A 13,221-nucleotide genomic window follows, 5' to 3' on the forward strand; every position below is an offset into this window, starting at 1 on the left:
AGCAGACGGGGCAGGTGCTGGCAGGTGGCAAAAATGGCCGCCCGGCACCTCGCCTTTAATTAGCGCTGCCCCGGCCGCAGGTCGCCCCCCCTGACTCGGTTGGACATAGCGTCTAGCGGTAAGTCAGGGGGCGCTACCAAAGATCGCGGCCGGGGCGCAAGCGGGGCACTGCGCACGACGATGACATCATCGCTGGCGGCGCAGCGTCTTGGGGTGCCAACGGTTACCGCCGCCGCTAATCTCACGCTGAATTTCACGGGAGGCGTTGGCGGCACCACGCCCGGGCGCCAGTTGCTTTGCACCCTCTTAGGGCGCTAATGGAAGGCACAAAGCAACCGAATTTCTCCCCTGAGTGTCTTCGCTTCCACCATTTCCGTCGGCAGCATGTTCCAGGTCCTCACTACTCACTGTGCAAATTTTTTTTCCTCACATCCCCCTGTATCTCTTGCCCAAAACCTTAAATCTGTGTCCCCTAGTCCTTGTACCATCAAACAGTGGGAACAGCCTTTCCCTGTCTAGCCTAATGAAAACAAATCCAGCTTCTCCAACCTGTCCTTGTAACTAAGATCCCCCATACCCGGAACCATTCTGGTAAATGTCCTCTGCACCCTCTCAAGTGCCTTCACATCCTTCCTAAAGTGTGGTGACCAGAACTGGACGCAATACTCCAGTTGTGGCCTAACCAGTGCTTTATAAAGGTTCAGCATAACTTCTCTACTTTTGTACTCAATACCTCTATTTATGAAGCCCAAGATCCCATATGCTTTGCTAACCACTCTCTCAATATATCCTGCCATCTTCAGGGATCTATGCACATTAACTCCCAGGTCCCTCTGTCCCTGCACATTCTTTAAAACTGTGCCATTAAGTGTATATTGCCTCTCCCTGTTCCTTCTGCCAAAATGCATCACCTCACACTTCCCTATTAAATTCCATCTGCCACTTGTCTGCCCATTCTGGAAGCCTTTCTATGTCCTGTTGCAGTTGATTGGTATCATCCTCACTTTTTGCACCACCCCCAAATTTGGTGTCATCGGCAAATTTAGAAATTCTACTCTGTATTCCAATGTCCAGGTCATGTATATATATCAAAAAAAGCAGTGGCCTAAGCACTGACCCTTGGGGAACACCACTGTTTACCATCCTCCAGTCTGAAAAACAGCCATTTACCACAGCTTGCTGTTTTCTGTCCTTAAGCCAATTCCTTATCCAAGCTGCCACTGACCCATCTATCCCATGAGCCTCATTTTGTTAACCAGCCTTCTATGTGGTACTTTGTCAAACGCCTTCTGAAAATCTACGTAGACAACGTCCATTGCATTCTCTTCATCAATCCTCCCTGTTATTTCATCAAAAAGTTAATTAGATTAGTCAAACACGATCTGCCTTTTACAAATCTGTGTTGGCTCTCCTTAATTAGCTTAAACCTCTCCAAGTGCCCATTAATTTTTTTCTTGATTATTGTTTCTAAAGCTTTATCCAATCAGATAATTGACAAACAGCCAAAGAAGGAGACATTAGGACTGATGACTAACAGCTTAGTCAAACAAGTAGGTTTTAAGGAGCACCTTAAAGGAGGAGAGAGAGGTGGAAATGCTGAGGTTTAGGGAGGAGATTCCAGAGGTTCGGGCCTATCTGCTGAAGGCACAGCCACCAATGGTGGGCAAAGGAAGTGGAGGATGCACAAGAGGCCAGAGTTGGAGGAAGGTTGTCGGGCTGGAGCCAATGTAGATCAGCGAGCACAACAGGAGGATGGGTGAATGGAACTTGGTTAGGGTAGGGCAGCAGAGTTTTGAATCAGCTCAATTGTATGGAGGGTGGAAGATGGGAGACTGGCCAGGAGAGCATTGGAATAGTCGATTGTGGAGGCAACAAATACATGGATGAAGGCTTGAGCAGCAGATAGGCTGAGTCAGGAGCAGAGATGGGTGTTTTACAGAGGTGGAAGTAGCTGGAGTTTGTGATGGAGAGGATATGGGGTCAGAAGCTCAGCTCAGAGTCAAATAGGATGGCAAGGTTGCAAAAAGTCCGGTTCAGCCTGAGACCGTGGTCAGAGAGGGAGATGAAATCGGTGGCTACGGAACAAGTTTGTGGCTTCAGTCTTCCCAATGTTTAATTGGAGGAAACTTCTGCTCATCTAGTACTGGATGTTGGACAAGCAGTCTGACAATACAAAGGCAGTGGAGGGGTCAGGAGAGGTGGTGGTGAGGTAGAGCTGTGGGTGGTCAGCGTACATGTGGAATCTGACGTGCTTTCGGATGATGTCGCTGAGGGGGCAACATGCAGATGAAAAATAAGAGGGGGCCAAGGATAGATCTTTGGGGGACTCCAGAAGTAACGGTGCTGGGGCAGGAAGAGAAGCTATTGCAGGCAATGTTCCCTGTAATTATTTTTGGTGCCACGCATGCGCGGTTTTTGCATTGGCAAGCCGGCTGGGCAGGTTCCCTGGAGCGCTGCGTGGCCATGCAGCCATACAACTTAAAGGGAACATTGATTGCAGGAGATTCTCTGGCTACAACTGAATAGATGGGAATGGATCCAGGCAACGGTAATCCCACCCAGCTGGGCAATGGAGGAGAGGCATTGGAGGAGGATGCTGTGGTCAACCATGCCAAAGGCTGCGGGCAGGTCGAGAAAGATGAGGAGGGATAAGTGCACCATGGTCACAGTCACATAGGACATCATTTGTGACTTTGATAAGGGCTGTTTCATTGCTGTGGCAGGGGCGGAAACCTGATTGGAGGGATTCAAAAATGCAGTTGCAGGGAAGATTGGCACGAATTTGGAAGGCAACAACACATTCAAAGACTTTGGAGATGAAAGGGAGGTTGGAGATGTGGTGGTACTTTGCAAGGACAGAGTGGTCGAGAATGGGTTTTTTGAGGAAATCATCAACAAGTTGTTGATGAGGCTATCATTTGCCTTGATCCATACAAAAAGGTAAAATATGTTCCCCCTACTCTTCTAAATGCAGAGACTCAGATTTCCATCATGGTTGTCATAAGTATACTATGGATTATATCAAAATAGCTAATGGTGACGCTGAAAGTGTTTTGGATTGATATAAGATTTGACACTTAACAAGTCAAATCCCTGTGGAGGAGCAATAAGCAAAGCAAATAAAATCCTGAATTACATTTCAGTTGGAGGAGTTCATGCTAAAACTGTCAGATCACACCTTGAGTACTGTTACGTCCGTGTATAATAAGAAACGGACTGCGGAGAACGGTACAACAGGTGTTTACTCAATGTGGCTCAAACTGCAACTGATCTGTACAGATTACTACTCAGTGTTATATACAGGTGTGGTCACTGCCGGTACTACAGTATACATGAGCTGTACAAAGTAGTTCCCCCCCTTAAAGGTATATACATTACAATTCCTCCCCTTTTAGATTAACAGTACCATAACACTCATTTAACAATTAAATATCAAACTAATTACAATTAACACTTTTAACATGCAACATTAGCTGAAAATAGTCTATTTATATATTCAGTCTTTGGGGAGGCTTCCTGATCCTTTCTGGATAGCGCCTTTCCCGAGTGTCTTGCTCTTGGTGTGGAGGCGATTCTGGCCCCCTGTCGTCGGTTGGTTCATCAGCTTCCGATGCTACTGTTTCTGGGGTAGATGCGACCTGTACGTTGGGTTCATCACCAGGTACGTATGGGCGAGGCATGGGGTTGACTTGTTCCTGTGACTCTAGGATCTGGTCAGCATGGCGTCTCATGTTTCTGTTCGGTAGTCGCGGGCCAAGACTGGTTGCCCTACATTGAAGCTCCTTGTTGGCTTCTCATGGATGTGCTGGAATTGCTTACTCTCAACATCTCTTCGTACGTTTGGTCTGAGCAAATCCAGGTGAGATCTTAACCTTCGGTTAAAGAACATCATGGCTGGGGCCTGGTTGGTGACTGCATGTGTCGCATTCCGGTAGGCGAACAGGAAATTGTCCACCTTGTGCTGCAGCGGAATATTTTCATTGTACATAGCCTTTATTGCCTTCTTAAAGGTTTGTACAAACCTCTCAGCCAATCCATTTGTGGCTGGATGATATGGGGCGGATGTGTAATGCCTTACCCCATTCTTTTTCAAGAACCTCCGGAACTCTTTGGACACAAACTGTGGTCCGATGTCAGAGCAAATCTGTTCTGGCAAGCCATTCCTGGCAAAAATGATCCGTAGGACTGCAATAGTTTTCTCCGTGGTGGTGGAGGACATTTTGATGACCTCAGGCCATTTCGAGTGCGCATCCACGGCTATTAAAAACATTGAGTCCATGAATGGACCAGCAAAATCAATATGCACCCGTTGCCATGGAGATGAGGGCCACTCCCATGGGTGTAGAGGGGCCTGTGGTGGTGCATTTTGGACTTTCTGGCATCCTGAGCAGCTCTTGGTCAGGTCCTCGATTTGTTTATCGATTCCCGGCCACCACACATAAGCCCTGGCTAGGCTTTTCATTTTTACCCCTCCCAGATGACCCTCATGAAGCTCATTGAGCACTCTATCCCTTAACTTGGGTGGAATTACCACTCGGGATCCACACATCAAGGTCCCCCGGCACACTGACAGCTGTTCTCTCCTTGTCGAGAATGCTGGCAACAGTGAGTCGCCATGTGCTGGCCATCCCTTCACCGTCAAATCATATCCCCGAGACAGTGTCGGGTCATTTCGGGTTTCCTTTTCGATACAAGCGTTAGTTACCGGTAGGTATTCAACTATAGTCGAATGAAATATTTCAACAGGATCCACTGCTGGTGTTTCCTCCGCAGTAGGCAGTGGCAGGCGTGATAGCCCATCAGCATTTCTATGCTGTTTCGTGCCCTTATATTCAATCTCATAGTGGTGCGCCCCTAGAAAAAGTGACCATCTTTGTAGTCGTTGCGCAGTCATCACCGGAACGCCCTTCTTCGGATTAAAAATGGAGACAAGAGGCTGGTGATCAGTCAGCAAGGTGAATTTCTGCCCGTGCAGATAATGATTGAACTTTTTCACTCCCCACACTAGGCTGAGGACCTCCCTGTCAATCTGGGCGTAGTTACGCTTGGCTGAGGTTAGTGATCGTGACACAAAGGCTATTGGCCTCTCTGAGCCGTCCGAGAATTTGTGCGACAGCACCGCTCCAATGCCGTAGGGTGATGCATCACATGCCAACCGAATTGGTAATGCTGGGTTGTAATGGGCCAATACCTCTTTCGATGTGATTAGTGTTTTGCTCTTCTGGAAAGCTCGTCTACATTCGTCACTCCACTTCCATGGCACCCCAGTTTGCAGTAGGGTGTTCAGTGGGTGTAGTATTGTAGACAAATTTGGCAAGAACTTTTGGTAGTAGTTTACCAGCCCGAGAACGACCTCAGTTGTGACACATTTTCCGGTGCTGGAGCCTTGACTACTGCCTCAATCTTCTCTGGGGACTTATGTAACCCCTCTTTATCGATAACGTGGCCACAATACTGTTATGTTCATTAATAAATAGACATTCTTATTATGAACACAGCTAGCTTCTAGCTAGTCCACCTAGTGTCCACTATAAAATGACATGCTATTGATCACTACATCCCCCTTTCTTTGAGGTTTAACAAAATCAATATCAATCAACTTTCAAGAAAACAATAAAGATAATATCAGTAACACTTTTGTTAGTGCTCTATAAACATAAACATTTTCAAAACAGTCAACACATTTTCAAAGCTTTACATTGTACTCAAAGATTAAGTCTATCAGGCTTTTTTACTTCACGTGTGGATCTTCTGAGATTGTTCTGGCGGTGAATGACAAGATGCAGTTGCGGCATTGTCATCAATCTGCTCTTGTATAGATCGAGGTCTCCTTGCGATCTTTGCTTGGAGAGGGTTTCAGTGTTTCCTTCACTCTTCATGCCATAACTCTCAATGTAGTCAATGCACTCTCGAAAAACTGCTGGCAGCTGGATCCCATCATACAGCATAGTCCTCTCAGCAGCCTCGGCTAATGGAACACCAAAGATTGGCCTGAGGGAAGAAGGAGTATCCACCGGAACTGCTTCCTGCTCTGGTGCAGGCTTCTTCTTTTTCTTTTTCTCTTTCCACTGCTTTTCTTTGACCTTAAAGTCTTTTTCTTTCTTCTTGAAGAAACTAGGCTTTTTGAAGACATGGATACCCATTGGCCTTTTCATCCTTGATGGGCTCTCTGCTTCATCACCTGAGTCATCTGGTCTGCTTATGGCACTGTTTATACGGTAGACTCTTTTGACCAGTTCTAAGTCCTCGTAAGCTTTGTCACCCAGTAGTGAATCAAGCCTTTCAGCCACAACAGAAAACATGAGATGATGCACTTTGTCTTTGACTGTCACTTTAAGTCTGCATACACCTAAGCTATCTATTTTCTGTCCATTATAGTCCTTCAGTAGTACTGACTTTTTCTGTATTTTGGGCTTTTCCTTCATATTGTTAATGTCACTCATACTGATTAAGTTTGCTTTTGCCCCAGTGTCCAGTTTCAATGTAACTAATGCTCCATTTATCTGTAGTGGGATCATCCATTTGTCCTCTTTTACTGCATTAACTTTATGTTCAGCATTGTCTATTTCTGAGGGCTGCACATTTTCTGTATCTTTTTTGATATCGTCACATGACACCATTCCTACAAAAAAGTCTCACTTAAATCAGTGTCCTCAATCACATTAACTCGTTGCCTTTTTGTCGTTTTTACTTTTGAAAAGCATTGTTTGGCAAAGTGATTCTTTCCATTACACTTTGTGCACATTTTTCCAAATGCTGGGCATTGTCTTAACTGGTGTTTGTAACCACAGCATTTACAATTAAAAATTTCATCCTCCGATTGCTTTTCATTTCTGTTCTGCCCACGTTTCTTCCCCTTGTAGGACACAGCACCGACAGCAGCATTATCACTCATTACATTCGCATCATTATTGATTTCACTGAAAGTCTTCGCGTGCTTTCGAGCTAGCTCGCTGGCTTGGCATATTTTCACCGCATTTTCCAAATTTAGTTCGGTTTCTCTCAACAGACGTTCCCTGACTTTTTTTATCATGAATACCAAACACAATCTGGTCACGAATCATGGATGCTTTGAGCTCAGAGAAATTACATGTCTGTGCTTTCAGTTTCAGATCAGTTATAAAGCTATCAAAAGTCTCATTTTGTTGCTGTGTCCGAGAACGGAAGATGTATCTTTCATAGGTCTCATTCTTTTTGGGAGAGCAATGTGCATCAAATTTTTTTAGCACATGTTCTAATTTTTCTCTGTTCTCCACTGGATTAAATACAAATGTATTAAATACCTCTATCACCTGTGGGCCTGCAACCGTAAGCAGCAACGCTATCTTCCTTGCATCTGGCTTCGTACTGAATCTGATGGCTGCAATGTAGAGTTCGAATTGTTGTTTAAAAATCCGCCAATTGTCGTCGACATTTCCCTCGAGATTCAAACGCTCTGGTGGCTTCAAATTCTCCATGTCGCTTTTCACAATTTTCAGCAGATCTTCACCACCCTGGTACCATCTTATGTTCATTAATAACTAGACATTCTTATTATGCACACAGCTAGCTTCTAGCTAGTCATTTATTCAGTACACGTTCTCTAGGTACAGTATCTGTAGAGATGCAGCATGTGTACTCCTGTGTGCAGGCTGCCATCTTGACTGTTGCCTTGTGGGTAGCCTAGTGCCTCATGGGTAATGTAGTCTTAATATCTATACAGCTGGGTATTGTAGTCTTATACATACAGCTATATACAGCTCTACGGCTCCACCTAGTGTCCACTATAGAATGACATGCTATTGATCACTACAAATACGAGATCTGTTTTCTAAAAAACTTGCATTTGGGGCGGTTAGCTCGGAGCCAATATTCCTGCAATCTAGTGAGCACCTGCTCCAGGTTGGCAAAGTGATCACTGTCATTTACGTCCGTGACCAGGATGTCGTCCAAATAACACTGGGTCCCTGGGATCCCTTGCAGGACTTGTTCCATTGCCCTCTGCCAAATAGCCGGAGCTGATGCTACCCTGAATACCAGCCAGTTGTATTGGTAGAGACCTTTATGGGTGTTGATTGTGAGGTATTTTTTTGATGCTTCTTCGACCTCCATTTGCAGATACGCCTGGGCCAGATCAATCTTAGTGAAGCGTTTCCCTCCAGATAGCGAGGCGAAAATATCTTCAATCCGTGGAAGTGGATATTGTACAGTGTGAAGGACCGGGTTCACTGTTACCTTAAAGTCCCCACAGATGCGAACCTTCCTTGGTTCCCCAGGCGTGCTGCTCAACGACTTTTTCATCACAGGGACGATGGGTGTAGCCCACTCGCTCCAGTCTACCTTGGACAGTACACCTGAACGTTCCAGACTCTCCAGCTCTGCTTCGACGGCTGGGCGGATTGCATAAGGTACCGGTCTGGCCTTAAAAAATGTTGGACTTGTGTTTTCTTCAATTTTAATCGTTGCTGTCATGCCTTTTAGTGTTCCGAGTCCTTGCTGGAACACTTCTTTTGCGTCAGTTAGGATCTTTGACAGTCGCCCAGGTGTGACGTCGTCATCCTTTTTGTCAGCCACAGTCAGTGCCTGTATGGAATGCCAATCCAGTTGTATTTTCCGGATCCATTCACGTCCCAGTAATGGTGGTCCTCCATCTTGCAATGCATACAGGTCTAGTTTTGGTGTTTCCTTACCGTTATATATAACGGTCACCCTTATTTTTCCTTTGGGGTAGACTTTTTGCCCCGTGTACAACTTCAAAATAATTTTTGTGTCTCTCAAGGGTATGTGTGAGAATAGCCGCTCGTAGTCCCGTCGGTTTATGACTGTTAAAGCTGATCCTGTGTCCAATTCCATCTTTACCTGGACTCCTGCTATCTTGAGAGTGACCCAAATGGTTCGGTGATCCTCCGTTGTGATCACACTATGTAGTTTCAGACAACTCAGTTCCCTGCTTTCGGAGTCGTTATCTCGTTATCACTCTTTTATTCATCTGAACTATTCTCCGTCATCTTATGTACCTTCTTGTACTTTCCTTTGGTAGGTTTCTTATTGCTGGTTTTCTTTCCCGACCTGCAGACTCGTGCTATGTGTCCTACTTTTCCACACTGTCTGCACACTTTGTCTTTGAACCAGCAATCATTCTGGTCGTGTGTTGTTCTGCCGCAGCGATAGCACTTCTCTGTTCCATATGACATTTCGTTTGTGCCATATTCTTGCGGTCTCTGTTGTATCTCTGCAGCGCCCCATGCTGCTGCTTCATATGATACCGCAATGCTGAAAGCCTTTTCCAGCGTAAGGTCCTTTTCAGATAAAAGCCATTTCTGGGTTCCTTCACTTTGAAGCCCACGCACAAACTTGTCCCTTAAGGTATCTGCCAGTCCCGCTCCAAACTGGCAGTGTTTCAATAGTTTGCGCAGTTCTGTTAAATAATCAGCATTGCTTTCATCCTTATGCTGGTTCCGTTTGTGAAACTTGAATCTTTCTGCTATCAGCAGCGGTGTGGGGTTTAAATGTTCCTTTAGTATCGTTACTTTGTCTTCAAAACTCTTTTCCATTGGCTTCGTTGGGGTTACTAGATTTCGCAATAAACCATACATCTTTGCACCCATTAAATTCAACAATACCGACGCTTTCTTGTCATCTGACACCTCATTTGCCTTGCAGTACACCTCTATTCGTTCGACATATGTAGTCCAATCTTCGACTTCATTGTCAAATGCGGTGATACTGCCACTCTTCGGCATTTTGGGTGTGGTTTAAAATGGCATCTCCCAATGGCTTAAAATGGCGTCTCCCGCGCTTTCCTTCCTCCCCCGCTGCTGCCGACGCCGCTCCCAGCGGTTCTTGTGGCAATGGCGGCGCCCTGTAGGTTTCGCGCGCTTCTCTCTCTCCCTCTCTCTGACGCTGCTCGGCCCCTGAACACCGGCTGCGCCCTGTGCGCTCTGCCCTCTCTCTCTCTCCCTCGTCGATGCTGCTCGGCCCTTTGCTGTGCCGCTCGGTCGGGCTCTAGCCCACCGCTGTCCGGGAAGGGTCTGCGCACTACCTGTTGCCAGCTCGTTTCGCTGGACCACCTCAACTGGAAAGCCAAGCCTGGCTCTCGACAGTCTCCCCCGCAATTCTCGAGTCTCTGCTGGATGACTGGGCGGTTGCCCGTGGTCGACGCCCGAGTCTCTGGCCTTGACCTCCAATCCACTGATCTCCAGGAACGAATCCCCGGGAGGTGATGCAGAGTTGCAGGTAGGTTTGAACCTGCCTCGTCGCCAATGTTACGTCCGTGTATAATAAGAAACGGACTGCGGAGAACGGTACAACAGGTGTTTACTCAACGTGGCTCAAACTGCAACTGATCTGTACAGATTACTACTCAGTGTTATATACAGGTGTGGTCATTGCCGGTACTACAGTATACTTGAGCTGTACAAAGTAGTTCCCCCCCTTAAAGGTATATACATTACAATTACTGTATTCAGTTTCGGTCACCAAGATATAAGGGAAACATAATAGCCCTGCAGAGAGAATGATGAGGAAAAATTGGAAAAGTCTGGAAAAACTCTGGCTCTTTAGACTTGAAAGGAGGCAACTGAAAAGGGACCTTATGGAAGTATACATATTTAACTATATAGATGAGATAAATCTGGAGCACCACTTCAAGGTGAACCAGGATACTAGAACAAGAGAGCATCGGCTAAATTGGTGAAAGGACAAGGTAGATGTCAGGAAGAACTTCACACAAAGAACATAAGAACATAAGAAATAGGAGCTGGAGTAGGCCATTTGGCCTTTCAAGCTATTCAACAAGGCAACTATGTCTTTCCTTAGGTAAGGAGACCAGAAATGTACACAGTATTCCAGGTGTGGCCTCACCAATGCCCTGTATAATTGTAGTAAGACTTCTTTACTCTTATACGCTAATCCCTTTGTAACAAAAGCTAACATAGCATTTGCTTTCCTAATTCCTTGCTGTACCTGCATGTTAACTTTCTGTGATTCATGTAAAAGGACACCCAGGTCCCTCTGAGTGCAAACATTTTCCAGTCTCTCAACATTCAAAAAATATTCTGCTTTTTTGTTTTTCATACCTAAGTGAATAACTTCACACTTCCTCACAGTGTATCCCATTTGTCATGTTCTTGCCCACTCAGTCAACCTGTCTATATCTCTCTGCAGCCTCTTTGCATCCTCCTCACAGTTTACTTTCCCACCTAACTTTGTATCATCAGCACACTTGGATACATTACACTCAGTCCCTTCATCTATGTCATTAATATAGATTGTAAATAGCTGAGGCCCAAGCACTGATCCTTGCGGTACCCCGCTAGTTACAGCCTGCTAACCTGAAAAAGTCCCGTTTATTCCTACTCTCTGTTTTCTGTTCATTAACCAATCCTTAATCCATACTAATATATTACCCCCAATACCAGGAGTCCTAATTTTGTGTAATAACCTCTTGTGTGGCACCTTATCGAATGCTTTTTGAAAATCCAAATACACTACATCCACTGGTTCCCCCTTATCCATCCTACTAGTTACATCTTCAAAAAACTCTAACAGATTTGTCAAACACAATTTCCCTTTCATAAAACCATGTTGACTCTGCCTAATCATATTATGATTTTCTAAGTGCCCTGTTACCACATCCCTAATAATAGCTTCTAGCATTTTGCCTACTACTGATGTCAGACTAACTGGCCTATAGTTCCCCATTTTTTCTCTTCCTCCTTTCTTAAATAGCAGGGTTATATTTGCTACCTTCCAATCCTTGGGGGCTATTCTAGAATCTAGGGAGTTCTGGAAGATTAATACCTGTGCATCCACTATCTCTACAGCTACCTCTTTTAAAACCTTAGGATGCAGGTCGTCAGGTCCAGGGGATTTGTCATCACTTAATCCCATGAATTTCTCCAGTACTGTGGCCTAGAAATTGGGTTGAGGTGCCAAACTGGCGCCAAGTTCGCCTGGGCGCTGATTTTTGCGCTGCGTTGGGAGTAATACCGATCGCCAGAAATTCAGTTTCAGAAACCCTTGAGGGACACGGGGTGAGGCTCGAGGCGCTCCGCGTCCCTCTTAGGGCGCTGAAACTGAATATCGCAGCGCAACGTGCCACAGCGCCACACGCTGCGGCACGGCACGCTGCGGTACTGCAGGACTTCCTCCCATTGTTAAGGGGGAGGGGCCTGCAACAGCGCAATCCCCGATCGCGAGTGCCGGCAAAAGAGCCCGGCACCAAGGAGAAGTGCCGGGCTATCGGGAAACAGCCGGCAATGCCGCGGGGGGGGGGGGGGTCAGGAGGCCGGGGACGGAGGTGCTGGCAGGTGGCCGCTGAAAAAGGCGGCCGCCCCGCACCTCCACCTTAACTTGCGCTGCTGCCGGCACAGTAAGGCCCCGTGAACCAGGCGCGGGTAGCGAACGGTGCTACAGCGGCGTTCGCTACCAAATATCGCGATCGGGGCGTTAATGGGGCGCTGCGCACACCGATGACGTCATCGGTGGTGGTGCAGCGCAACAGGCTAATGCCACCATTAGCGCCCCTGCTGAATATCGCTGGAGGCGCAGCCAGTGGCGCTACAGCCACTGACTGCCTCTTTAGGCGCTAACAGGTGGCGCTACTCACCCAATTTCTCCCCCTATGTCTTTACTTATACTGATTTCTTTAAGTTCCTCATTCTCTCTAGAGCCTTGGTTCCCCATTATTTCTGGAATTTTTTGGGGTCTCCTGCCGTGAAGACAGATACAAAGTATTTGTTTAATGTCTCTGCCATTTCCTTATTGCCCATTATAATTTCTCCTGTCTCTGCCTCTAATGGGTCCACGTTTACTTTCACTAATCTCTTCCTATTTACATAGCTATAGAAACATTTACAATCTGTTTTTAATGTCTCTTGCTAATTTACTCATATTCTTTTTTCTCTTGCTGTTTCTTAGCTCCATCCAAACTGATTCTACTTCTTGATTTTTGGAGCCAAGATCCTTTCTCTCTACTGTTTTTAACCCATCCTTTATTATCGGGGCTACCCCTCTTCCTTTTCCATTTTGCCTATCTCTTCTAAAAGTTAAGTATCCTGGAATATTTAGTTCCCAACCTTGGTCACTTTGCAAGCACGTCTCCATAATGGCTATTAGATCAAACCTATTAACTTCTATCTGCACTATTAATTCATCTATTTTGTTGCGAATGCTGCGCGCGTTCAGATATAGTGCCCTTAACTTTGACTTCAAGAATATTCAACATTTGGAATAAACTGC

The sequence above is a fragment of the Somniosus microcephalus genome, chromosome 3 (assembly GCF_052327205.1).
Source record: "Somniosus microcephalus isolate GS21.2 chromosome 3, FLI_Smic_1.0, whole genome shotgun sequence".
Taxonomy (NCBI): domain Eukaryota; kingdom Metazoa; phylum Chordata; class Chondrichthyes; order Squaliformes; family Somniosidae; genus Somniosus; species Somniosus microcephalus.